Below are 14,698 nucleotides of genomic sequence, written 5' to 3' on the forward strand. Positions count from 1 at the left end.
AGAAGATGGAAATGGTCCCCTGTAAGTGGAGTTACAGGAAGATGTAAGGCATAACATGTGAGTGCTAGGAACTCAACTCAGCTTGTCTGAGGAAAAAGTGCTCTTAACCACTAAGCCACTCCAGCCAAAGATGTTACACTATTTAAACAGAGAAAAGAACCAGGCGTAAAAGCATATGCCTGTGAATCCAGCATTCAAGTGTCAGAGGCAGAAGGACTCATACAAATTTTGAAGTATAGCCCTTGACCACTGTTCACACAGTTGCTTTTTCTCTAGAGCTGCAGAATAGTTTCCTTCCTTAAAGAGCTGGCCTCCACAGTCTTTCATAAAGCCTTTGTGAATTCCATAGTTTGTTGGACACTGAAATCCCAAATGCTGTTCAGCCATCTTCACATGGCCTGACACACACTGGGGTCAGCACTTAGGCTGTGAATATCTCTTTCAATTCATTGAATTTGTTTTGGGTTGTTGAAAAAATGTGTTCATTGTTGGAGCTTACAAGACTTCGATGATATCTCTATGTAACAAATGGTTTCGACAACCAGCAGTTGCTACATGTAATTCTTAAAATGAGATGTAGGCAGCATCTTATTTTGGCATCACTAACTCTGTTTAGTAAAGGAAGACATAAAACACAGCTCTAAATATTTAAGAGCACCCGCTTTGAGCTGAGACCATAAAGACAGCAGTGTGTAAAAGCTATCCCCCGTTAAAGGTCCAACACTAGTGTTTTCTAATAGATGTCCAGTCCAGTTCCCTTATCAACTGCATACAGCTCTATTTCCAGTACTGATGGATTTATCATCATAAAGCAATCATCTCAAGTCTTCTTATCTCTCTAGACAATCAAATTCCTGGTAGACATAATGTCAATGTCACTCTTCCACCAATACCAAAAATTTTTTAGCAATATAAAGATTATATAAATACAAATTGAGATTAAATTCTGTAGGGCCCAAATTTACTCATCCTAAATATGTTAGGACTATGATCTTTTTATGAATAATAGGTATTGGTGTCACTTGTAAGTTGTATGGGATTGGCCTACAATTGAGCCAGTGGCAGTTTTATATAGTTATTTAGCTGCTCTAAGTAGTACTTTGAAGATTAAGAGTTAATCATGAATATTAAAGCTTCTAATCTTCATAGTCATGTTATGAGGTATAGGTGGACTCATCCAAGTGGATATGTGCATTTTGATTTTGTTTCTGAGGTAAGAAGCAGATAAAGAAGCTCAGATTGCTCAAACTAAATTACAAATTCCTGTTAATGGTGACACAGATGTGGCTGGAATTGAGTCATGTTACCTCAGAACAGTAAGTTTTCCATTCCAGGAGCAGTTTGCAGTTTGCTTTATTTTTCTTTATGCTTAATCTTAAATATTTTGAAGTGAATTGTGAGGTAATACTTGAAATTTCAGACAAAGTAGATTCAGATATAAATATCACTACTGGGTTTTCAGAATTTATCATCTTATCTATCCAGTACCACTCATCCATTGTCAGAATTTACATTGCCCCATTCTGCCTAATCCACTGGTTAGAGAGGCCTATGGATCTCAAAAGGAAATCATTCAAGATCATGATTGACACCCTAAATGTATAACCCATGTTTAGTAATACCATCATGGCTGCAATAACTGTGCTGACATTTAATTTAATGTTAGACCTTTGTCTTCCCCTTTATTTTCTGACACAGATTATGTCATAAATATTGAAAGTTTGTTTTTAATTTTCCAAGTTAATCTTTAAGCTAGTATACTAATATGGCGTGTTATGACATGGTCCTACATTTTTCTCATACATTTGTTATGACATCGTCTTCTGTTTTTTCTCATACGTTTGTGATGTTGAAATTGTTCTTGCGCACTTCTCTTTCCTATTGCCTCTACATGTCATCTTCCCAATTCAAACATTAGTTTCCCTTTTTTCTTCCCTGGGAAAAATCTCTTCTGCTTTCTTGTCACATGAATTCAATGGTGCTTCTGTTAAACCTGAGACTCTCAAAGAGAAAAAACCAAATCCACAATTGTCAAATTAAAGCAAACTGTATTTTGGGGTGCACCTGGGAATGGCCAGCCAGCTATCTCATTGTAAGTCAAGATTTGAGAGAACAACCATCTTGACCTCTTTAGGTGCTTTTCTAGATGACATAAGGTGTACACACAGGCAAGAGAGTCAATTGTTGTACATTGTAAGAAAAAACAATGAAAGGGAAGGAACAAGGGTAAAGATAAACATCATATGAACGGGGTCACAAGTTTAGTGTAGATTGAAAAACATGCTTTGCAATTTATACCAGATCTAAGAAACAGGAACTTATTCTTAGTTGCAAATAGAAACTTTAGCCTTTAAGGACTAAACAACACAGGAAGAATGAGAATATATTCTTTAAATTTAAACAGAAGCCTTAATCTGCATGGTATAAACAGGAGCTTATTCTTAACTGCAAGCAGAACCCTTAACCTGCAATGGATATTATTATTGTTGGTCTCAAACTCCTACTTCCTCAACTCTTATGTTTGCTTTCTCATTGTTTATGACTTGTTGTTTATGATTTTTTTCTTTCCCTCCTCACCACTTTGTTTTGTTTGGTAGGTAAAGTATCTGTTGAAAGAGGCTGCTTGTTGGTCCCGACAGCCCAGCTAGCTTAGACCCAAAATAATCACACAGAAACTGCATTAATTAAATTGCTGCTTGGCCCATTAGCTCTAGCTTCTTATTGGATAACTTTTACGTATTAATTTAACCCATTTCTATTAATCTGTGTATCACCACGTGACAGTGGCTTACCAGCAAAGTTTCGGAAAGTCTGACTCTGGCAGTGGCTCCATGGCATTTTTCTGACTCTCCCTTCTTTCTCCCAGCATTCAGCCTAGCTTTCCCTGCCTACCTGAGTTCTGCCTTGTTATAGGTCCAAAGCAGTTTCTTTACCTATTAATGGTAATTACAGCACACAGAGGGGACTCCCTCATCAAGTCTCTTCATGTAATCCCCACTGTCCAGGAGATGACTGTGTACATCAAGATGACCTCAAACTCACAAAGGTCTCCAGTCTTGGCCTCCTGAGAGCACTAGAATTAAGGGTGTGTATATACACCCACATGCCTATAGCCATTTCTTTCTTATGGTCTTTCTAGATTTTCATGGTCATTAACATGTATCTCCAATTGTTAATTTATATATTTCTGTAAACAAATATACATCTATCTATCTATCTATTTGTATATAGGTATATGCGTTTTTATACATATATATTTGAGTTTTAGAGAGAGGATTTCTCTGTGAAACAGTCCTACCTGGCCTGGACAGAGATCTGCCTCCCTCTGCCTCCGAAGTGCTGGGATTAAAGGCATGCACCACCACCACCTGGACAGTAAATTACATATTTAAAAGAGAGAGGTTGCAAATGATGCCAAAATTCTTTCTCACCTGCATATATTTCTAAGATTATGATCATTTTGTGCCACAAGTCCACATTATGACCTGTGTCCTGTCCATTGCCGGGAAATTTTCCATTAACATTTCTCAGAGAGCAGTTCTACTGGCAGTGTCTTCCTATGTCGATTATCTGCAATTTATTTCATTTCCTTCATTTTTTTAAAGGACGCTTTGGCCAAGTATAGCCTTAATTGACATGGCTACAAAAGAGCAGTTTTGAAGGATCCTGGAAGGTCTATGTGCTAAAACATTTTTGTCAGCCTGTGCCTCTTTTGGGAGTAGTGGAACCTTTACAAAATGAGGTCATAAAGAGAGAATGTGGTTCTTTCGAAGGATGCCCTTGAAGAGACTATCAAAACCTTGAAACTGGACCCACCACCACCATGCTCTGGGTTTGGGCTGCCGTGAAGTGAACAGGAGCTGTCCACCATGCACTTCTGATATGAAGCACCTGCCCCAAAGCAACAGTACTTCTGATTGCCCCTTAGAAGTCATCTGGAAAAGAAAAATTTCCCCCTAAGTTGATTCTTTCAGGCAATTTGTCCCAGCAATGCCAAGTTACATCTCAAACACAATAGCACATATCTGCAGCCCCAGTAACGGGGAGGCTGTGGCAGGAGCAATGCTATAAATCTTATATGAGTAAGCTACAGTTTGAAACCTTGTCTCAAATACTCAGAACTACAACAGTTCTGATTGGTCCTCCTCCCCCTCCAAATAGGTCCTCCCACTGTCTCTAGAGTATCTGCAGTTTCTCATGAGAAATCAGATATTTTTAATCCAAGGATCAAATTAGCTCACTCCGTATACTTCTCTGGTATGACTTTCTCTTTGGTTCCTTTTCCTTTCTCTAACTCTTTAATGACATTCTTATTTGGTTCATATATGATTTTTCCTGGCCTCTTTCCACTCTTGTCTCGTTGTCTTAAATGCATTATAAATATTTAAGATGGCTGATTCAGTATCCTTAAGTAATAATTCTAGTCTCTAAGTTTCAGGGCGGGGGTTATTTCCAAAAAATATTTTGTTTTACAAAAGAGACATTCGTTGTGCATTTTCAATGTTTTGTTGAGGACCGGATGCTATGAGGCTTATATTAGGGTTGCTCTGATACTTTTGTTCTCCTGGGACTGTGATAGATCTTGCTTTTGAAGGGGTGTAACTATCTGTAACTTTCCAAACTGTTTTTGTAGAGTCTACATTTCCGCTTTTACATAGCCATTAAAATTGCTTGTCTGTTGTCTCTGCCGTTAACCAACTATCTGACAAAGACTTCATGGAATGCTTCCCCTCCAGAGTGGAGAGGGAAAAGAAAACCAATGTAATTCCTTTTAAGATCCTAATCCACTTCAGTCTGTTCTGTGTCTGATCTGAGAAAGCAAATGCTTCAGAAATCATATACTTGGTTCTGATATTCGAATAAACAGGTCTCCATTGCTTACTAGACTCCAGCAGCTACACAAGAAACACAGCCAACCCAGCTCATAACACGATGGGATGTTGGAGAATAAGCTTAAATGTGATCAAAATTTATCAAAGTCTCTTCATCAAAGTATTTGTTTGGTGACATAAGTGTTCAATTAAGACTTAAAGGCACAAATTAGACTCAAGAAGGCCAAAGCATAGGTGATCATAGCTCAGGATGACTTAACTTATGACTTCGGATTTATGGTAGAACAAAATAAATGGGCTTCGATAGAAACTACATTTTGAACGCTGAATTTTTATATTGGTGGGCTAGTTGGTGTGATACGAACTTTGTCATGGCACTAGGCATTGCAGTCACACCTCCTCATCAGGCACACGGTAAGCAACTGACACTCTATGTATACTGCATGGCTAAAACATGACTCTCAGCATGTAGGGTCAGCATCCCAATCCAATCATCACATAATGAGCACTGGACTTACTTCAAGTAGAGTATGAGACATGAATTGTTGTTAGACCGAAAGACAGATTCCTGAAGTTTCCAACTCCAGCATCACTCCTGCTTGTCTCAGCTTGAAATGTTCATGGCTTCATACACAATGCTGGTATGTTCTTCAGCACTCTTAAATATTAAATATTTTTTTTCCTGTAAGGAGAATGGTGAAAACCAAAAAGCAAAGCTTCAATCTAAAGTAAATCATCTGTGTAGTCTAAACTCAGGATTAAGTTAATAATGTTGTAGATGCTGGGCCTGCATTTAATTTGCTTCATCTGCTCAACACTAGTGCTTGGCAGCAGTATACACAGTAGATATCAGCTGCTGATCACATGTCTGACTCAGAGCTGTGTCTCATTGCTACAGACCTTGGTCATAAGATATCCTACCCCATATCGCCAGCCTAGCAGATCTAAATTCCGCTTTCAAATCCTGACTTCTTGGATTTCAGCTGTGTTACATTTCCTTAAACATCAGACACAGGAAAGCAGCAATTAAAGCATAGTCCTCAAATGTTCTCGATGGTAAATTAAGCAAGACACATGCCATAACATCCTCTGAGGGAAATGCTTTGCTGTGTATGGGAAGTCCTGCAAGTATAGAATCTGTTGTACTCGGGACAACAGATTAAGAGTTAATTAGCTGCCCTATAGTTTAAAGTTGGTAATACTCTATTAGCCAGGTCTTTCTGACCTATTCCTTTTATAACCAAGCAAAAAGGTCTGCTAAATAGAATCCAGAATGTGAAAAGTCTCTCCAGAGAGTTGTTCCTTGGCTCCTAGGAGATGACCGTTGAGGTTCAATGACCAACCACCATCTCCTGTCAACTCATTCTTGACAGTAAAGCATCTATCCTGTGACAAATGGAAATTAACTCACAGCATCGTTACTAAGGGTCACCACTGCCCTTGGATTTAGCTTCTATGAGATGGGAAACAGTGCCAGACGATAGGTAATAACTGTGATAACTTGAATATCAAAGTATTTAGCATTAAGAAAATATTCTAAGGCTGGTGTGGGAGAATTGTCTGTATTTTGAGACACATTATGACTGTCACAGGAGGATGTGTCATCTCTGTCAACCCAGGACTGTCCTATTTCCCATGAGAACGGCGATGGCATGTTTTCTGAAGCTTCCACTTGCTGACATTTTCTTCTCTATTCGTGTCTTTCAGTTTGTGAATGTCTTCAGTTAACTGTGATTTCTTGGAACTATCAGATATCAGACCTTGCTATTTGATCTGTTAGACTGTGTCTTTTAATTGATTGTTTAAACCCATTTGCATTCTGGATTATAATTGAAAAGCCTTTACTATTGTTAATGCCTTTGCTGTTCCTTGTTCTCATTGGTTTACTTATTGGGAATTCCTATCTTCCTTGCCTGGATGTGGTAGATGTTTGCTAGTTTACTGCTTTGATTCATTTCTTACCAGTTCTCCTTTATTCATCTGTTGTTTTCATGGGTTGTCTTTTTTCCTGTGTCCTTCCTTCTTGCTCTTCCTTCTTTCTTGCTCTTCCTTCTTGCTGAGTAGAGTATTTCTTTAAGGATTTTCTGTGGTACTGACTTCACTGTCATAGATAAAAAAAATTAACTTGTGTTTGTCTTGAAGTAGTTTTATTTCTACATCTATTTTGATAATTTTTTGAAGTATATCCATCTTGATCAACAGTAATTAGTTTTCAGAGCTTTGAAATATATCATCTGTCTTTCCCTAGCTTTTGTGATTGCTGACAACAACTCTAATGTTATTCCTGTATTTCTGCATTTGTATGTTAGTTGGTATACCTCTTATATCTTTTAACATTGTTCTTTTGAATGTATTTTTGAGATCTTAACTATGATATGTTATGGAGGAGTTTCTTTCGTCATGTCCTTTGTGGTTCTTAATATTCTCGTGTTTAGATGTTGCTTCCTCTATGTTTAGGAAATTATCATTGAATAACTAGTATAAGTCATTTGGCTTCATCATTTAATTTTCTATTCCATGGAATCTTACATTTGGTCTTTAAGAAGATACCATATTTCATGGGCAGTTTAGTTATTATCAATGACTGTTTTTTATATATGAGTTTGTTTTCCATCATTTGAATTGGCAGGCATTAAGTTCTTGACCAATGCTTCTTCCTGGTGAAGCATACATCTCATGCTTTCTTCACCCTGTTTACCAGAAGACTGCCCACTTTGTAACACACATCCTGTAGAAGCTGTGGGGGATTGAGGTTGGTTTATCACATTTCTGTTCTCTGCCCTTGAGCTATGCACCCCACTCCCACCCATCACCCACATCCTCCCCACAGTTCTGTGGTTCACTGGCTCCCTGCACTGCAGGTGAGAGGATGTACTGACTTTAGTCCCCTTTAATCTTTCTTTGAATCTGCTAAGCATCTCTCCTTTGCTGAATTATGGTAGGTAGAGACTAGATCCTGCCCAACTCTGTTCTTCCCTTTTCAGATTGTTTGGCCCTGAAGGTGACAGAGGAGGATGATTGTGGGACATTGAATTTCAGATTTTCATAATCATCATCTCAAACTTATACAAAGTTTTCTGGGGATCAGTTTTCCCTTCTCTGCCTGGGTTCAGCCTCACACTTCAGTTTCTGGTAGTGAGAACTGCTTCTCTGGTCCTGAGTATACTGGGTGCTTTCAGGTCACCTCCTTCAGCTGGTTCCTTGAGACTGGGATTAGATCAACCCACCTGAGAAGCCAAGCAGAAATAACAAGCTCCAACTAGACTCCTAGTCACCTCTTCCTTGTTCCTTCTTCCTGATTATGAAGGAAAGGTGGGGGCAGTGTTTGCCAGGTGTGACCAAGCTCTGGATGCTTCCTAAGTGGAGAGTCCTGGGTGGTTATACATCATTTTGTTTGTTTGTTTGATAGCTGTCAATTCTTTTCTTTCCCCCACCCAAAGTTCTTCCTTTATATCTCTCCTTTTCTAACTTTTTTTTTTTGGTCCTCTCCTTAATTGGTACACTCTGAGGGAGTCTCTAGCTTATGATCTTAGTATGAAGCCCCCTCTAAATATATTATTAAGTTCAAAGTGGCAGGAAATAAGTCTATGAAGAATCTAAAAGGATTTGCACAAAAAGATGAATTATCTATGTACGAAGCATCGCAAATGTTGCTGATTTTAGCTTGTCATAGGCATTAGAAGGCTCAATTTAATATTACTTCTGAATGCACAGAGGTTTTGATTGCCTCTTATGCTTCATGTCAGACATACAACAGAACATATCTCTAACCATGAAGATCTCCTTTGGCTCTTTTAGAGCATGCTCAGCAAGGAAGATTTTGTCTCTGGGGAAAGCAAGATCTATCTGATAAAATAAGTAAATAATAATAATAATAATAATAATAATAATAATAATAATAATAATAAAAGACTGGAACATGCTGGAATAGCTACAAGATGATGAAGAATTAGAAACAGCAAGTTATCATAACCCCCCCCAGTAGTTTTAAAGATTTATTCTGTGCCTTCATGCATGCTTAATAAGGAAGTAATATAAAATTTATGCCTCTAGTCAGAGGGGAGCCAGGTGGGCATTAGCCAAATGTAAATAGGCTTTCTTTCAACTTCATATTTGGCTTGCAAAATTCAAAGGAATAGAAGAGTAACCTTGGTTCAATGTTCACTCTGAGTAAATGTTTACTGTGAATAATGTTTAACTCAGTGATCTTGATAGGATTTCCCCTTAACCTCACCTTTTCCTGTAATCTAAGACAATGGTGGGGAGGCTGCCACTACAATAAGGAAAGGAACAGCAAATAATTTTTTAAGTCTTCTTCTTTCAATGGGAATATGTAGATACTTTACATATTCATAATGATTTAATCCAAGTAGTATGTTAATACAGTATATATAATTGTTTCTTTCATTTCCTTTGTGCTGCAGCAAAGGATTTGTTTTTGTATTTTATATATTAGTAGCCCTTCACATCTCAGAATACTACAAAGTAGACCTTTTCTGACTGAGGGATCCTGTTTCTTTGTGCTTTGTTTTTGGTGGTAATGAGGATTGATCTACTTATGTATGCTAGAAAGGTACTCTAGTCCTAAGCTATATCACTAATCTGTGGCAGGGAAAGATTCTTCCAGAAGCTCACAATGAACATTAATGTTTTAGGAAATATTCATATTTTTAACAATATGCTTGTTATATTTTGTCAATAGAATATTTTGACCTGTCCTACAAATAATATCCACTCTCCAGGACTCACACCCAAACAATCTATCCTTATTCTGCCTCATCTGTGCTCCTGTATTCAGCACCAGATATGTGATGAGCTATGAGGGTGTTAACAAAGTAAGAACAAGTATTTATTTAGTATGGAAATTATGAGAAATTCCATAGATATATCAGACTTGAGCATAGCTAGTGTCTTAGTGTTCTGTTGCTGTGAATAGATACCATGACTGCAGCAATTCTTATAAAGAAAAACATTTAATTGGGGTGGCTTACAGTTTCAGAGGTTTAGTTCATTTTCATCATGGCAAGGAACATGGAAGTAGGCAGGCAAATAATGGTGCTGAGAGGTTGAGAGTTCTATATCTGTATATACAGGCAGCAGAAGGAGAAAGCCATTAGGTCTTGCTTGGACTTCTGAAGTTGCGAAGCTACCCTCTGTGATGTACCTTCTATCAGAAAAGCATAAAACTACAGCTTAGTGCTACCCACTGTGCTACAGACATAAAATCACACATTTCAGCCAATAAGGCTAAGAGCAATAGTTTCACATTCCTGATGAGCTCTTGTGAAGAGGTTATTATGTCTAAATTCACTGTAAGTTATAAAGGTCATAGCTAAATGATCTAAATGGAAACTTCTGTAAAAATAAGGCAGGAAGAAAAGCAAAGGTCCGAAATGAATTTTTATGACTCTCAATGGTTATGCAAATATAAAATAACTCAGTTTCTGTATATCTCATACAATGAAACTTGTCTATACATGAGTCTTGGGGTTATAAAGATATGAATAATAGTTTAGCATCCATTTATCTCTAGACTCTGTTATCTGCCAATCTGCCTGAAAAGAATACCTGGGTTTGATTTGTCTTGAGAACTTAGAAAAGGTAATAATTTGCACTGTGAACACTAGTATAAGAAAACTGAGGGGACTGGAGAGATGTCTCAGAGGTTAAGAGGACAGACTGACTGTTCTTCCAGAGGTCCTAAGTTCAATTCCCAGCAAACACATTGTGACTTGCAACCATCTATAATGAGTTTCTGGTGCCTTCTTCTGGCATGCAGCACACATGCACACAAGATGATATACAAAATAAACAAATTTTAAAAAAAGAAAGTTCAGAGGCAAGAACTTAGGTAGGAAATGCTCGCACTATTTTAGCAGAAATATGTGTAGGAGTCATAACATTGTACAGAAATCCAAAGCCATCTGAGATACCATGACTAGTGGTCAGAATGTCCACTGGGAGGTGAAGTGTGAAAGAAACAGCTGCATCGATGGCAATGTCACTTAAGGGATTTGTTTCTCCCTCACAACATTTAAAATAAAGGGTCTATTTAGAAGACAGAAATTAGTACCTAACTGAATACAAAAGTAAAATGTCCTTTGAGCTAGTCATTACCATAGCACAGAAGAATCTCCAGTGATTAATATCGAAGACCTGTTTTGAGGTTGATTCTTTGCACTAATTGAACATATAAAGGTTAAAAAAGATTATGAAAATTTCTCACCCCAGTTTTTCTCTGCCCCACTGCTCTTGGGCCCTCTACCTTTGATAACAAGATGGGTAGAGATAATACTCAGGACCCCATTGTCCTAGTTGGTGTCTGTGCTGCTATGACAAAACACTGATCAAAAGCAACTTGAGTAGAAAAAAGATGATTAGTTTATACTTTCTCATCACATTCCATTACTGAGCAAAACTAGGGAAGGAACCTAGATACAGAAACTGTTGCAGACCTGCAGAAGAACACTGCCCACTGGCCTGCCCCTCATGGTTGGCTCAGCTTGCTTACTTATACAACCCACTGATAGGGCTAAGGCCAAGCACTAAGAACATAAAGGAAAATGTGGCATGACCTCCCTTCTATATAGAGCTGCTGTTCTCACATTGCAGAAGGTCAGTTCCTGAGCTGACAATCCTCACCTCACTTGAGCTAAGGCAGGGCATCTTTTGATACCTAATTCAAATATCAACACTGAATTGCCCAAAGACTGAACCCTAAGTGCCATGCAGCTGCCCTACCACCTTAAAAATTGAAATATATTAATGGAAGTTTCAAACACCTGCTCAACAAGATTAGAGACAAGATTTCCATATGAGTAAACAGTACTCACCACCTGACTGTGGCTACATAGGTCCCTTACAAATGGGCAAGCATGAATAACCAAAGTACCAAGTCCCCATGAAAATTAGTATTTCCAGAATAATGTCCTCTAGGAAAAGCAACTCAGGTGATGTACAAGACAATGATCTCAAAATAGCAATACTGAAAATAACCAAAAAACTCTAAGAGGGTATATGTAAATGCCAGAGTGAACACCACAAAACATGGTTGAATGAAGTTACAAAAAGTCAGGAAATGAAAACAGAACTTAATACATAGAACCTCTGAAGAAAAGCTAAAATGAAATCGTGTTTAAAATGAAAAATTCAAAATTTAAACAAAAAAATCAGAAAACAATATCATCAATAGATTGGATCATGTGGAAGAAAAAATGACAGGTCCTGAAGGCAAGGTAGAAGAGTCAGATAATTTAGTGAAAGAAAATATCTAATCCAAATAATCCCAAAAGCCAAACAAGTAGGAACTCGGACATATGACAAAGACCAAACATATAAGAACTAGGTACAGAAGGAGAGGCACAGGTCAAAGGTACAAAAGATTTTTCCAACAAAATAATAGGGAAAAAAAACTTTCTTAGCCTGAAGCTAAGGTGCTTATGAAGATCTGACAGAATTATAGAACATCAAGCAGATATGACTAGAAAAAAAAACTGACCTCTACTATGAGATAACCCATTTGTAAATTGTAAATATGTTTTATTACCATTCGTTAATAAAGAAGATACTTTGGTCTATAGAAAGGCAGGATAGTGCTACTCTGGACATCCAAGCAGAGATACAGGGAGGAGAAGGGCAGATTTCAGGGGCAGATGCCAGCAAGCTATTGGAACAACAAGATGTACTAGACCACAGGTAATGCCTGGAAGTCAGGTGGCAAAATATAGATTAATAGAAATGGGTTAATTTAAGTTGTAAGAGCTGGTTAGTAATATGTCTAAGCAATACACCAATTTGTAATTAATATTGAGCCTTTGAGTGGTTAATTTAAAAGTGACTGCAGGACCAGGCAGAACAGAAAAGCCTCCATTTGTACCTTTCATCATATCAAAATGCTAAATGCTCAGAACAACAAGAATAGCAGCAGCAACAAAATGATATTAAAAACAACCAGAAAAATCATGTCATATACAAAGGCAGACTCATCATAATAACAGCAGAATTTTTAATGGTGAATATAAAAAACAGAAGGGTCTAGATTAGTGCTCATAACCTAAAGAACCAAAGCAAGTCTCAGCAAATATAGGAAAATTAAAATTACATTTTGCACTTAATCTGGCAACTATGTATTAAAACTTCACATCAACAAAAAAAGAACATGAATTCATGGCATTTAAACAACACACTACTGAATCAAATTCATGGAAAGAAAAAATCAAGAATGAAAATTAAGCATTTAAGGATTCCCAGAAGTGAATAAAATGAAAAAACATAAGGCAATTGCAAGAATAAAACTTAACTCACTATATGCCTGTATATAAAAAATTTTGAGAAATCTCAAATTAATAATTCATTGATTCATCTGAAGGCTTTAGAAAAATTTATAAATGTAATTAGCTTAAAAAATAGAAACCATATAATCATCTCATTAAATACGGAAAAGACCTCGAACAAAATCCAAAGTTTTTTCATAATAAAGGTCCTGGAGACACTACGGGTACAAGAAAAATATCTCAACATAATAAAGGTAATAAATAGAAAGTCCTCAACCAACATTATCCTAAATGGAGAAAAGCTTGAAAACATTTCCATCAAAGTCAGGAACAAGACATGAACGTCCACTTTCTTCATACGTATTCCACAGTACTTGAAATCTTAGCTAGAGCAACAAGACAACTGAAGGAGATACAAATGGGAAAGGAAGTAGTAAAAGTGCCTTTATTTGCAGATGATATGATACTGTGCAAAAAAGGTTAAAATATTCCACCAGAAATTCTCTAGATTTGATCACTATATTTAGTATTAGATCAATACATTGATACAAAACTATCATACAAAAATTGGTAGCCTTTTTATATGCAAATAAAAAGCAAACTAAAAGAATTATGAAGAAAATATCTTTCATAATAGCCTCAAAATAAAATATTTCTGAATAAATATAACCAAGAAGGGAAGACATGTAAGTGAAAACATTAAGATATAGAAGAATCTGGGCCGTGGTGGTGAAACCTTTAATCCCAGCACTTGGGAGGCAGAGGCAGGCAGATCTCTGTGAGTTTGAAGCGAACGTGGTCTACAAAAACTAGTTCCAGAACAGTCTCCAAAGCTATAAATAAACTCTGTCTCAAAACAAAACAAAACAAAACAGAGGAAAAAAAAAACATAGGAAGAAATTGAAGATACAAGATTGGAAAAGCACTCTTGCTTGTGCTTTGGTAGAATTAACATTGTGAAATCGATATTTTACTAAAAAATAATATACAGATTCAATACAATCCCCACCAAATTTCCACTATGATTATTCATAAAAATTTGAAAAATAATATTAAATTTCATATGTAAATGCAAAATATCCAGGGTAACCTAAAAAATCCTAAAAAACAAATATTTGCTAGAGATTTTACCATCTCAGATCTTGTTATATTACCAAGTTGTAGTAATAAAAGCAGCATAAACAGCATGTTGCTAGCATAAAACCAAACCCATTAATCGATAGAATAGGATAGCAGCTGCATATAAACCCACATTTCTACAGTCATTTGATTTTTTGAAAGAAAAGCTAGCAATACACATTGGAGAAAATATAGTATCTTCAACAAATGTTGCTAGTCAGACTGGATAACTGCATGTAGAAAAATGAAACTTGATTCTCTCTCACTCCAAATGGATCAAGGACCTCAGCATAAGATCTGATACTCTGAAGCTGATGGAAAAAAATGGTGGGTGATACATGTGCATTCTTTGACACGAAAGTGACATTCTGAGTAGTGTCACGGTAGTGTAGGCATTAAGATCAACAATTAGTGAATGAGACATTATGAGACTAAAAAGTTTTGCACTTTTTAGTGCAAAGGATACTATTACTT

The sequence above is a fragment of the Chionomys nivalis genome, chromosome 1 (assembly GCF_950005125.1).
Source record: "Chionomys nivalis chromosome 1, mChiNiv1.1, whole genome shotgun sequence".
Lineage (NCBI taxonomy): Eukaryota > Metazoa > Chordata > Mammalia > Rodentia > Cricetidae > Chionomys > Chionomys nivalis.